We start from the raw sequence: 11,773 nt of genomic DNA, 5'->3' as shown, positions 1-11,773 counted from the left end.
TTTTCTGTCACCCTTTCCATCGCCATGGTAACATCAAGTCCCACCTGCTCTCTGACCACCCTGCCTCTCTGGGCGTGGCCTAGACAGGGTCGGGGGTCATTGTGATGCCGTTTCCGTGGAGATGAGTTACCATCATTGTGGTTACATGTGATGTCTGCTGCTGAGCTATGGCCTGTGCCTTCCTCTTCCTCCTCTCCTCCTCCTCTTCCTCCCGGGTCCCGCTCCAACGGCCCATCAGCACGGCGTCCCCGGTGCTCGCCAGCTCCCCCGAGGCCCAGCTTGGTGTAGCGTGATGTCATCCAGCGCCGACACGTCCCAACGCTCCACGTGCAGCTCCCGAAGCCCCCGTCGTCCACCAGGTCGCTTAGCAACTCGAAGGGCCGTTTCCTCGGCGTCGCTGGAGAGCCCAGCATCAGGAGCACGCTCTGAGGTAAGGTAGGGAGAGAGGGATGGAGGCAAGGAGAGAGGGGGGAGGGAGGGAGGGGAGGGAGGGAGGGAGGGAGGGAGGGAGGGAGGGAGGGAGGAGGGAGGGAGGGAGGGAGGGAGGGAGGGAGGGGGAGGAGGGAGGGAGAAGAGCATTGTTCATTGTTGACATGGCTAGAATGTGTCGTTACTTTACATTGATCTATGTTACAGAAATAGAGTCTTGTTCATTGCAGCTCTGTGGTGACGTCACCATAATAAACAACAGGTATGTCTGTTCACACTTATTACTATGTTCTGCCAGTGTAATAGACAGTGTAATAACACGCAGTCCAGGCAGTGTGGTAGTAGAGCAGAATACAAGGACAAGACTGACACATTATAAACACATGTTCATGTGTCAGACACCTGGACCTTAGACGCAATGACAAGCAGTTAGTGAGTTAGTTACCTGGTCATATTCGGTCCTGCCCCCTAGAGGGGAGACAGCCAGGGGGTAGGGGCTGAGGAGACAGCCACGGATCCCATACGCCTCGCCAAACGCAGGCTCCATCCCATTCATGCCCGGCTATAGGACACACACACACATTACTCTGCTGAGCTACCATTTTCACGAGCATCATTACAAACAGAATAGAACGTCCGTCTAAATATATTGTCTGTAATCAGAATCACAATCTCTGTTGTACATGTATTATTACCGGACAAGATATTTAGACAGTCAATTAATATCAATATTCAAGTTGGAAAGCAATTTCATCACCTTCACTCAAATAAAACAGCTAGAAAAACGACTCTTAGTACGACACAGAATAGAATACAGAGATCAGTGGTGTACCTGAGGCATGCCCAAGGCGGTGGGTGGTGTTAGGTGGTGGTCAGGATGCCGTTGGAGCGTTCAGCCGGAACACAACACACTGCTCACTGACTGATGTTGAGGATCAGGATGGAGGAGGAAGTCTCCTGGGTCGGGCCAGATATGGACCATCTGTGACCTCACGGGGTCAGGGGTGAGAGGTCAATGCTTTAGGGTCGACAGACACACTTCACATCACATGACGTGGTGCTCGCTGCTCACTGTTGGGACCGCTAAAGGGAGAGGAGACAGGAGAGAAAGGCATCATGGGGTCAATAGTCTAAACAAGATGTGTGAGAGAAGTCATCTAAGGACATAAGCAATGCGCTTGGGGCAGTTTTCCAGATATACAGTGCATTCGGAAAGTATTCAGACCCCTTGACTTTCACATTTTGTGACGTTATAGCCTAATTCTAAAATTGATGAAATCGTTTTTCCCCTCTTCAATCTACACAATACCCCATAACGACAAAGAAAAATAGGTTTTTAGAAATGTTTGCAAATGTATAAAAAATAAAATAAACGGAAATATGACATTTATAAGTATTCAGACCCTTTACTCAGTACTTTGTTGAAGCACCTTTGCAGCGATTACAGCCTTGAGTCTTATTGGGTAACACTACAAGCTTGGCACAACTGTATTTGTGGAGTTTCTCCCATTCTTCTCTGCAGATCCTCTCCAGCTCTGTCAGGTTAGAAGAGGAGAGTCGCTGCACAGCTATTTTCAGGTCTCTCCAGAGATGTTAGATCGGGTTCAAGTTCTTGCTCCGGCTGGGCCCTTCAAGGACACTCCGGAGTTGTCTTGGCTGTGTGCTTAGGTTCGTTGTCTTGTTGGAAGGTGAACCTTTGCCCCAGTCTGAGGTCCTGGGTTCTCCGGGGAGGTTTTCATCAAGAATCTCTGTACTGTGCTCCGTTATCTTTCCCTCGATCCTGACATGTCTCCCAGTCCCTGAAAAACATCCCCACAGCATGATGTTGCCACCACCATGCTTCACCGTAGGGATGGTGCCGGGTTTCCTTCAGACGTGATACTTGGCATTCAGGCCAAAGAGTTCAATCTTGGATTAATCAGACCAGAGAATCTGACTTTCATGTTGCTTTTACTGAGGAGTGGCTTCTGTCTGGCCACTCTACCATAAAGGCCTGATTGAGAGAGATTGTTGACCTTCTGGAAGGTTCTTGCATCTCCACAGAGGAACTCTGTTATAGTGACCATCGGGTTCTTGGTCACCTCCCTGAACAAGGCCCTTCTCCCCCGGTTGCTCAGTTTGGCCGGGCGACCAACTCTAGGAGGAGTCTTGGTGGTTCCAAACTTCTTCCATTTAAGAATAATGGAGGCCGCTGTGTTCCTGGGGACCTTCAATGCTGCAGAAATGCTTCGGTACCCTTCCCCAGATCTGCTCCTAGACACATTCCTGTCTCTGAGCTCTATGGACAATTCCTTCGACCTCATGGCTTGGTTTTTGCTCTGACATACACTGTCAACTGTGGGACCTTATATAGACAGGTGTGTGCCTTTACAAATCATGTCCAAGCAATTGAATTTACCACAGGTGGTGAACTTCAATCAAGTTGTAGAAACATCTCAATTATGATAAATGGAAACAGGATGCAGCTGAGCTCAATTTCGAGTATGATAGCAAAGGGTCTGAATACTTATTTAAATAAGGTATTTTTTATATATATATATATATTTTATATATATATATATATATATATATATATTTATATTTTATATATATACACACACACATTTGTGAAAAATTATAAAAACCTGTTTTACGCTTTGTCGTTATGGGGTATTGTGTGTAGATTGAAGAGGAATTTGTTATATTTAATCCATGTTAGAATCTTGCAGACACCTGATTGGATTCTACACATATAACTTTGATTTACTTCACTTTGACAAATTCTGTGTTTTCAGATCAGAAGAAGGAGAGGAGACATGGTGAAGACAATTGTGACCCATAGAGCTTATGTCCTGAAGTGACTCCTTTCAACGCTCACACAGCACTCCAAATATAGATAGATACGATGCAATGAAAAGAGCACAGCCATATATACAGTACCAGTCAAAAGTTGGGACACACCTACTCATCTATAGGTTTTTCTTTATTTTTACTATTTTCCACATTGTAGAATAATAGTGAATACATCAACACTATATATACAGAAGATAGCCCTATTTAGTAAAATACCAGGCCCATATCATGGCAAGAACAGGTCAAATAAGCAAAGAGAAACTACAGTCCATCATTACTTCAAGACACGAAGGTCTATCAATCATTTCTCTTTGCTTATGGACTTTACCAAATAGGGCCATCTTCTGTATACCCCCCTACCTTGTCATAACACAACTGACTGGCTCAAACGCATTAAGAAGAAAATACATTTTTACAAATTAACAAGGCACACCTGTTAATTGAAATACATTCCAGTTAACTACCTCATGAAGCTGGTTGAGAGAATGCCAAGAGTGTGCAAAGCTGTCATCAAAGCAAAGGGTGGTTACTTGAAGAATCTCAAATCTATTTTGATTTGTTAAACACTTTTTTGGTTACTACATGATCCCATGTGTGATATTTCATAGTTTTGATATTGTCACTATTATTCTACAATGTAGAAAATTGTAAAAAAAAAATTAAGAAAACCTGAATTGAGTGAGTGTGTCAAAACTTCTGACTGGTATATACATGTTAATATATGGCCTGGTATAGAGGAGAGGGAGGCATTTGAGATATGACTATTGAGATCCGCCCCTAGAGTGTGGCTATGTGATTATAGGTGACCCATAAAGTTTTATACAGCATTCCTGATGTAGATAAGATTCGTAGGGATCCACCCACATAAGGCTGTCCCACAGTGCTCCATCTAAGAACAGACAACATGGAATGTATAGAAGGAATATATAGAATGTAATGTATAGAAGTAATGTATAGAAGGAATGTATATTTTACATTTAAGTCATTTAGCAGACGCTCTTATCCAGAGCGACTTACAAATTGGTGAATTCACCTTCTGACATCAGTGGAACAGCCACTTTACAATGGTGCATCTAAATCATTTAGGGGGGTGAGAAGGATTGCTTTATCCTATCCTAGGTATTCCTTGAAGAGGTGGGGTTTCAGGTGTCTCCGGAAGGTGGTGATTGACTCCGCTGTCCTGGCGTCGTGAGGGAGTTTGTTCCACCATTGGGGGCCAGAGAGCGAACAGTTTTGACGCTGGGCTGAGCGGAACTGTACTTCCTCAGTGGTAGGGAGGCCGAGCAGGCCAGGAGGTGGATGAACGCAGTGCCCTTGTTTGGGGTGTAGGGCCTGATCAGAGCCTGGAGGGTACTGCGGTGCCGTTCCCCTCACAGCTCCGTAGGCAAGCACCATGGTCTTGTAGCGGATGCGAGCTTCAACTGAAGCCAGTGGAGAGAGAGCGGAGGAGGGGTGACGTGAGAGAACTTGGGAAGGTTGAACACCAGACGGGCTCAGGCGTTCTGGATGAGTTGTAGGGGTTTTAATGGCACAGGCAGGAGCCCAGCCAACAGCGAGTTGCAGTAATCAGACGGGAGATGACAATTACAGTGAGGACCTGCGCCGCGTCCCACACACCCTAACCTGTATAGACCTGCCATTACACCCTAACTACAGACCTGTCATTACACACTAACCTGTATAGACCTGCCATTACACCCTCACCTGTATAGACCTGCCATTACACCCTCACCTGTATAGACCTGCCATTACACCCTCACCTGTATAGACCTGCCATTACACCCTCACATGTATAGACCTGTCATTACACCTTCACCTGTATAGACCTGCCAATACACCCTAACTACAGACCTGTCATTACACCTTCACCTGTATAGACCTGCCAATACACCCTAACTACAGACCTGCCATTACACCCTAACCTGTATAGACCTGCCATTACACCCTAACTACAGACCTGTATAGATTGTAATGTATAGAATGTAATGTATAGAGTGTAATGTATAGAATGTAATGTATGAACATACACACCAGGGTTTCCGTTAGCCTGTAATAGCTGGCTTTTGGACAATACAAAACTGAAAACCCGATAAATTTAAATTGCCGCCGACCAATTTTTAGGGAGAAAAAACAAATCCTATTGCAAAATAACATTTTTTTGCCAATTCATTAATGGAAATACCAGTTGATGGAAGTACATTTGACAGGTCATACTTATCGGTCTATAGGTTCATTTGCATAATTTAGTGGAATTAAATTGCCGCGTTTTATCACACGAAACAGCAAACAGGAGCAGAAAATTTGTCCAACAGCTTGTTGTTGCTGCTGCTCCTCAAACAGCTTGTTGTTGCTGCTGCTCTTCAAACAGCTTGGTGCTGCTGCTGCTCCTCAAACAGCTCGTTGTTGCTGCTGCTGCTCCTCAAACAGCTCGTTGTTGCTGCTGCTGCTCCTCAAACAGCTCGTTGCTGCTGCTCCTCAAACAGCTCGTTGCTGCTGCTGCTCCTCAAACAGCTCGTTGCTGCTGTTGCTGCTCCTCAAACAGCTCGTTGCTGCTGCTCCTCAAACAGCTCGTTGCTGCTGCTGCTGCTCCTCAAACAGCTTGGTGCTGCTGCTGCTCCTCAAACAGCTTGTTGTTGCTGCTGCTCCTCAAACAGCTCGTTGCTGCTGCTGCTCGTTGCTGCTGCTCCTCAAACAGCTCGTTGCTGCTGCTCCTCAAACAGCTCTGCTGCTCCTCAAACAGCTCGTTGCTGCTGCTCCTCAAACAGCTCGTTGCTGCTGCTCCTCAAACAGCTGCTGCTGCTGCTGCTCCTCAAACAGCGTTGCTCGCTCCTGCTGCTGCTGCTGCTCCTCAAACAGCGTTGTTGCTGCTGCTGCTCCTCAAACAGCTCGTTGCTGCTGCTCCTCAAACAGCTCTGTTGCTGCTGCTGCTCCTCAAACAGCGTTGCTGCTGCTCCTCAAACAGCTCGTTGCTGCTGCTCCTCAAACAGCTCGTTGCTGCTGCTGCTCCTCAAACAGCTCGTTGCTGCTGCTGCTCCTCAAACAGCTCTGCTGCTGCTGCTGCTCTGCTCAAACAGCCTCGCTGCTGCTGCTGCCTCAAACAGCTCGCTGCTGCTGCTGCTCCTCAAACAGCTCGCTGCTGCTGCTGCTCCTCAAACAGCTCGTTGCTGCTGCTGCTCCTCAAACAGCTCGTTGCTGCTGCTGCTCCTCAAACAGCTCAGTTGCTGCTGCTGTTCAAACAGCTCGTTGCTGCTGCTGCTCCTCAACAGCTGCGTTGCTGCTGCTCCTCAAACAGCTCGTTGCTGCTGCTGCTCCTCAAACAGCTCGTTGCTGCTGCTCCTCAAACAGCTCGTTGCTGCTGCTGCTCCTCAAACAGCTCATTGTTGCTGCTGCTCCTCAAACAGCTCGTTGCTGCTGCTCCTCAAACAGCTCGTTGCTGCTGCTGCTGCTCCTCAAACAGCTCGTTGCTGCTGCTCCTCAAACAGCTCGTTGCTGCTGCTGCTGCTCCTCAAACAGCTCGTTGTTGCTGCTGCTCCTCAAACAGCTCGTTGCTGCTGCTGCTCCCTCAAACAGCTCGTTGCTGCTGCTGCTGCTCCTCAAACAGCTCGTTGTTGCTGCTGCTGCTCCTCAAACAGCTCGTTGCTGCTGCTCCTCAAACAGCTCGTTGCTGCTGCTGCTCCTCAAACAGCTCGTTGCTGCTGCTGCTCCTCAAACAGCTCGTTGCTGCTGTTGCTCCTCAAACAGCTCGTTGCTGCTGCTGCTCCTCAAACAGCTCGTTGCTGCTGCTGCTCCTCAAACAGCTCGTTGCTGCTCCTCAAACAGCTCGTTGCTGCTGCTGCTCCTCAAACAGCTCGTTGCTGCTGCTGCTCCTCAAACAGCTCGTTGCTGCTGCTGCTCCTCAAACAGCTCGTTGCTGCTGCTGCTCCTCAAACAGCTCGTTGCTGCTGCTGCTCCTCAAACAGCTCGTTGCTGCTGCTGCTCCTCAAACAGCTCGTTGCTGCTGCTGCTCCTCAAACAGCTCGTTGCTGCTGCTGCTCCTCAAACACCTCGTTGCTGCTGCTGCTCCTCAAACACCTCTGCTGCTGCTCCTCAAAACTGCTGCTGCTCCTCAAACAGCTCGTTGCTGCTGCTGCTCCTCAAACAGCTCGTTGTTGCTGCTGCTCCTCAAACAGCTCGTTGCTGCTGCTGCTCCACATCAAACAGCTCGTTGCTGCTGCTGCTCCTCAAACAGCTCGTTGCTGCTGCTGCTCCTCAAACAGCTCGTTGCTGCTGCTGCTCCTCAAACAGCTCGTTGCTGCTGCTGCTCCTCAAACAGCTCGTTGCTGCTGCTGCTCCTCAAACAGCTCGTTGTTGCTGCTGCTCCTCAAACAGCTTGTTGCTGCTGGAGTGAATAAGCCCAATCATTGCACAACTATCCTAAATACAATTTTGTGTTCAAAACAGTTTTGATGGCCACAATTAAAAAGAGATACCATTTGTATTTGTCAACTGGTAATTAAAGCCCGTTTCCCGTTCACCATTCCAGTGCATAGGACACAGTAGGCAGGCTATCAGTGTGTCACCCACCACTTTACAATGAGCTGGAGGCAGCATGCATTTTGAAAACATAAACTTCGTTGTTTGAAACCTGAACGTTTTACTTCATATTATGAGGCATGTCCCACCTTGCTTCAAAGTAGCCTAGTCAAAATCCCACCATACAAAAGCAGTAGCAGTTATTTCTTTTCTGAAGACTTCCATATTGCCCTTTATCAACAAGCCAAACGTTCTGATCTGTTGCATCAGCCTCATTGCTTTTTGAAGTTCTCTTTTATTCTAACATCTTCAAAGTGTGAATCAGGATTCAGTAAGAAGGATGAGCGTCATTGCATCCTCGAGTTTCATCATGTATTTATATAACTTACATCAGCTGATATCTTAAAGTGCTGTACAGAAACCCAGCCTAAAACCCCAAGCAATGCAGGTGTAGAAGAGTTTCATGCTCTGTTAGGATGAATAACCATAATCTGAATGTGATTTGTGTCATTCTGAGCACCGTGGGTAGACACCCGGATCAGGTTACAATGCAGATGGGCCCGGTGCATTTCTCAAATGTCCGGTCAATTAAAAATGCTGCCGTCAAAAGCACGGCATCACATTTTACTAATGGACACACACACTAATCCGAGGTGTTAAGAGAAATAGCAGCGGTAAGAACAGATCAAGGATCAGTCCACCCTGACCTCAACACAGGTCACCACTGACCTTCGAACTGTTCTTAAGGAACAACATCATGCTACGCTTCTGAGCTGACCTAAGGCACATAGGAATGAGGACACAAAGTGTGTCTGCGTGTGTGTGTGTGTAGAAACTAAGACAGGCTATAGCTGTGGAAGATTCTGATGTGTTGACATCATATATGTTATGTAGCCATTAGCCAATCCAGAGTCACCAAACTCGTTTCACCTCCCGTGACCCCTGTACTATTGACACGATGTGTCACTCTACCTATGCTGCTGTGTTTCATGTGGTGTCTCCATTTAGCCTACGGTCACTGTACCTATGCTGCTGTGTTTCATGTGGTGTCTCCATTTAGCCTACGGTCACTGTACCTATGCTGCTGTGTTTCATGTGGTGTCTCCATTTAGCCTACGGTCACTGTACCTATGCTGCTGTGTTTCATGTGGTGTCTCCATTTAGCCTACGGTCTGCACCTATGCTGCTGTGTTTCATGTGGTGTCTCCATTTAGCCTACGGAGGTCATATTGCCTATGCTGCCTGCTGTTTGGTTGCGTCCCAAATACACCATATTCCCTCTGTAGTGCCCTATTGCTATGGAGCGATTTCAAGTGCCAAAAGAAACTATTTGAATTCAACACATCTGAATTTGCATTTAGATATTGTCGTTGAATTCGATATTATTTCATTTGTAATGCTCAATTTGAATCATTGAATTAATACATTTAACTCGTATTTAATGATTTGAAACTGGAATGAATGAATATTGCAAAAAATATATATATATATATATTTCTATGTATTTGAATATTCAAACGCAATATGTATATATTCAGTTTCAATATGGTAGATATTGCATTGGTTGTCTGTGTATCAAGTCTACGAACTATAAATTCAGTGTTACCCATTCAACTTCGACACATTCAGATTCCGTTGTCAAATTCAGTTCTAAATTCTGATTCAAAGACAGAGCCAACATCCTGATACTTGGCCAGCCAGGAAAAGTAGAGGAGCACAGATAGAATCAAACGCTCTCTGTGGTAAACAGAAGGTAGCGGTACGGGCAGAGTGGTTTCTGGCTGTTTTCTGAAGCCAATGTGGCATGTTGAAGCACATGTTCTTCCTATGACTTTCACTCTAGAGTTGGAACGATTTGGGCTATAAGCTATTATGACCCCATTCCCAAAGCTAAGACTCCCTGGAACATGGGACGAGTCTTCTGTTCCCTTCTGTGGTGACCACAGGCCGTGCAGGATACGTTAGCAGGGCGTGTGGGCCCCATAAGAATATAATTGAATAGCCTCGTCATGGTTCTTCTAAGGATAGCTTTTCCACTTCCTATTCTTGTGACTGACTGGGTGCCAACCGTATCTACTGCATATCACAAGACTGTGTTATCCCACTTAGCTAAAGCCCATAGGGATGTGTTCAATTCGTGAATTCAAAAATATTCTATTCAAATGCAATTAACTGATAGAAATTCTAAATGATGGAATTCAAATTAAACTTCTGTTGGCACTGAAATCTCTCCATATATGGACCCTGGTCAAAAGTAATGCACTATATAGGGAATAGGGCTCTGGTCTAAAGTAATGCACTATATAGGGAATAGGGCTCTGGTCTAAAGTAATGCACTATATAGGGAAATAGGGTGTCATTGCTATAGTAGCCTGGATATTAAAACAAAGCATGTATTTTGTCTAGCTGCCAACTAGGCTTCATGGGGTAACTACCTGCCTGTACTGTAGCCTACTAATGTTATACAGTACCATAGATTAGTGGATCTCAAAGATCTCCTTAGGGACCCCCAAGCACGTTCCAAGTATTTGATCTATTTCAGAGCTAGCATACCTGATTCAACTGATCAACTAATCATCATACCTCGACTAGGTGAATCAGGTGAGCTAGTTCAAGGCTACAACAGAAGAGTGAAAGGTCTGAGGTTCCCCGGGAGAGGTTTGAGAACCACTGCCCTAGATAGATATATATATATAAAGTGCAGTGTGGTTCCTGTCTAATACTAATCCTAATCCGAACTGTACACTGCTCTGGATATGAGCTCACACTAAATTACTCAAATGTCCAATTGAATGCCTACGCTGCAATGCATACCTGCCTACAGCCTACCACAGTAGTCTGAATATAAAAACAACAATCTATCAATCATTTATTGAGTGTTGATATAACTTAGACCGAGTCCAAAGGCCACTGGGGCCAGCCAACCAGGTCACAAGCACAGCCTTACTCGAGACATTCCAGCCTGGACACTGGGACTATGTCCTGAATAGCACCCTATTACCTATACATCCAACCAGGGCCCATAGGGAATAGGGTGCCATTTGGGATGCAAATGGAGGCTCCCCATAGAGACAGCTCTAGGATCAGTTCAGCATCTAACCAGAAAGCCAAACCATGTAGATGTTTCCCTTAAGGACACACCTAGGATCAGTTTAAATTTCCCCTAAATGCTGATCTTGGGTCAGTTTTGCACCCCCTCTAGCTGATCCTAGATCGATGCCCGGGAAAACTTCACCCCAGAGCTCCTAACGTAGGGCCGATGACAGGGGAGAGCTTAAAACTGACCTTAGATCAGTGTCAATGGGACAATTTGTCGGAATTCCCTGAAACAGCGTTCCGGGTGAGACATAGCCCCTTAGGGACAGATATGGGATCAGTTTACCTTCTCCTAGACCCTAACCTTCAACATGAAGAGGAGGGAACTAATAACTGACAATAGATCGGTCTCTAGAGAGGCTACTTAGACCTATATATCTGTTAAACAACTAACCCAGTACATGAAAGGACCAGAAGGACACTAATGACCCAGTCAAGTGTGACCCAGTTTCAGGAAAGCAAGCCGCATGTCACATGACACTATTTCACAGGAGAGGCATTTGAAGGTCATTTTTTTTATTTTTTTATTTTTTTTTAACATATTGATCAAAATGTGTTTTTTTTGGCAGAAATGCCTTTCTGGAACATGTGAACTTTGCTAACTAATGTTACGTGTATGATCAGTGTAGTAATATTACCAGAATCAGAAATCCATTTTCATTGCTAGTTATAGCCTAATGTTAGCTAGCTAGCTAACATTGAACCTAGTTGGTTAGCTTTAGCTACATGCAGATTCACACTACTCATACTAGGACAAACAGTTTGTATTGGTGGTAGTAGTATGAGTTGGGATTATACTGGTTCATTGTTTAGGTAGCTAGCTTCACGCCTAAACAAAAGTTAGCCAGGTGTATTTGGGGGTGATTATCTATTGTATTTCATGGACATGTGTACATGTCTAGAC

At 45.8% G+C, this 11,773-nt stretch overlaps 1 long non-coding RNA gene across 1 annotated transcript; it reads right to left on the bottom strand.

The window, feature by feature from the left end:
- Positions 1-342: 342 nt before the first annotated feature.
- On the bottom strand, positions 343-1,509 carry LOC135536722 (uncharacterized). Its single transcript, XR_010455057.1, has 3 exons — positions 1,262-1,509; positions 875-991; positions 343-425 (listed from the first exon to the last, which is right to left on the bottom strand). It is a non-coding gene; the product is annotated as an uncharacterized LOC135536722 (long non-coding RNA).
- Between the last annotated feature and the right edge of the window lie 10,264 nt (positions 1,510-11,773).

Source organism: Oncorhynchus masou, unplaced genomic scaffold, assembly GCF_036934945.1.
Source record: "Oncorhynchus masou masou isolate Uvic2021 unplaced genomic scaffold, UVic_Omas_1.1 unplaced_scaffold_6556, whole genome shotgun sequence".
Classification (NCBI taxonomy): domain Eukaryota; kingdom Metazoa; phylum Chordata; class Actinopteri; order Salmoniformes; family Salmonidae; genus Oncorhynchus; species Oncorhynchus masou.
The sequence above is the reverse complement of the archived record's forward strand: the minus strand, read 5'-3'. Positions and strand labels throughout refer to the sequence as shown.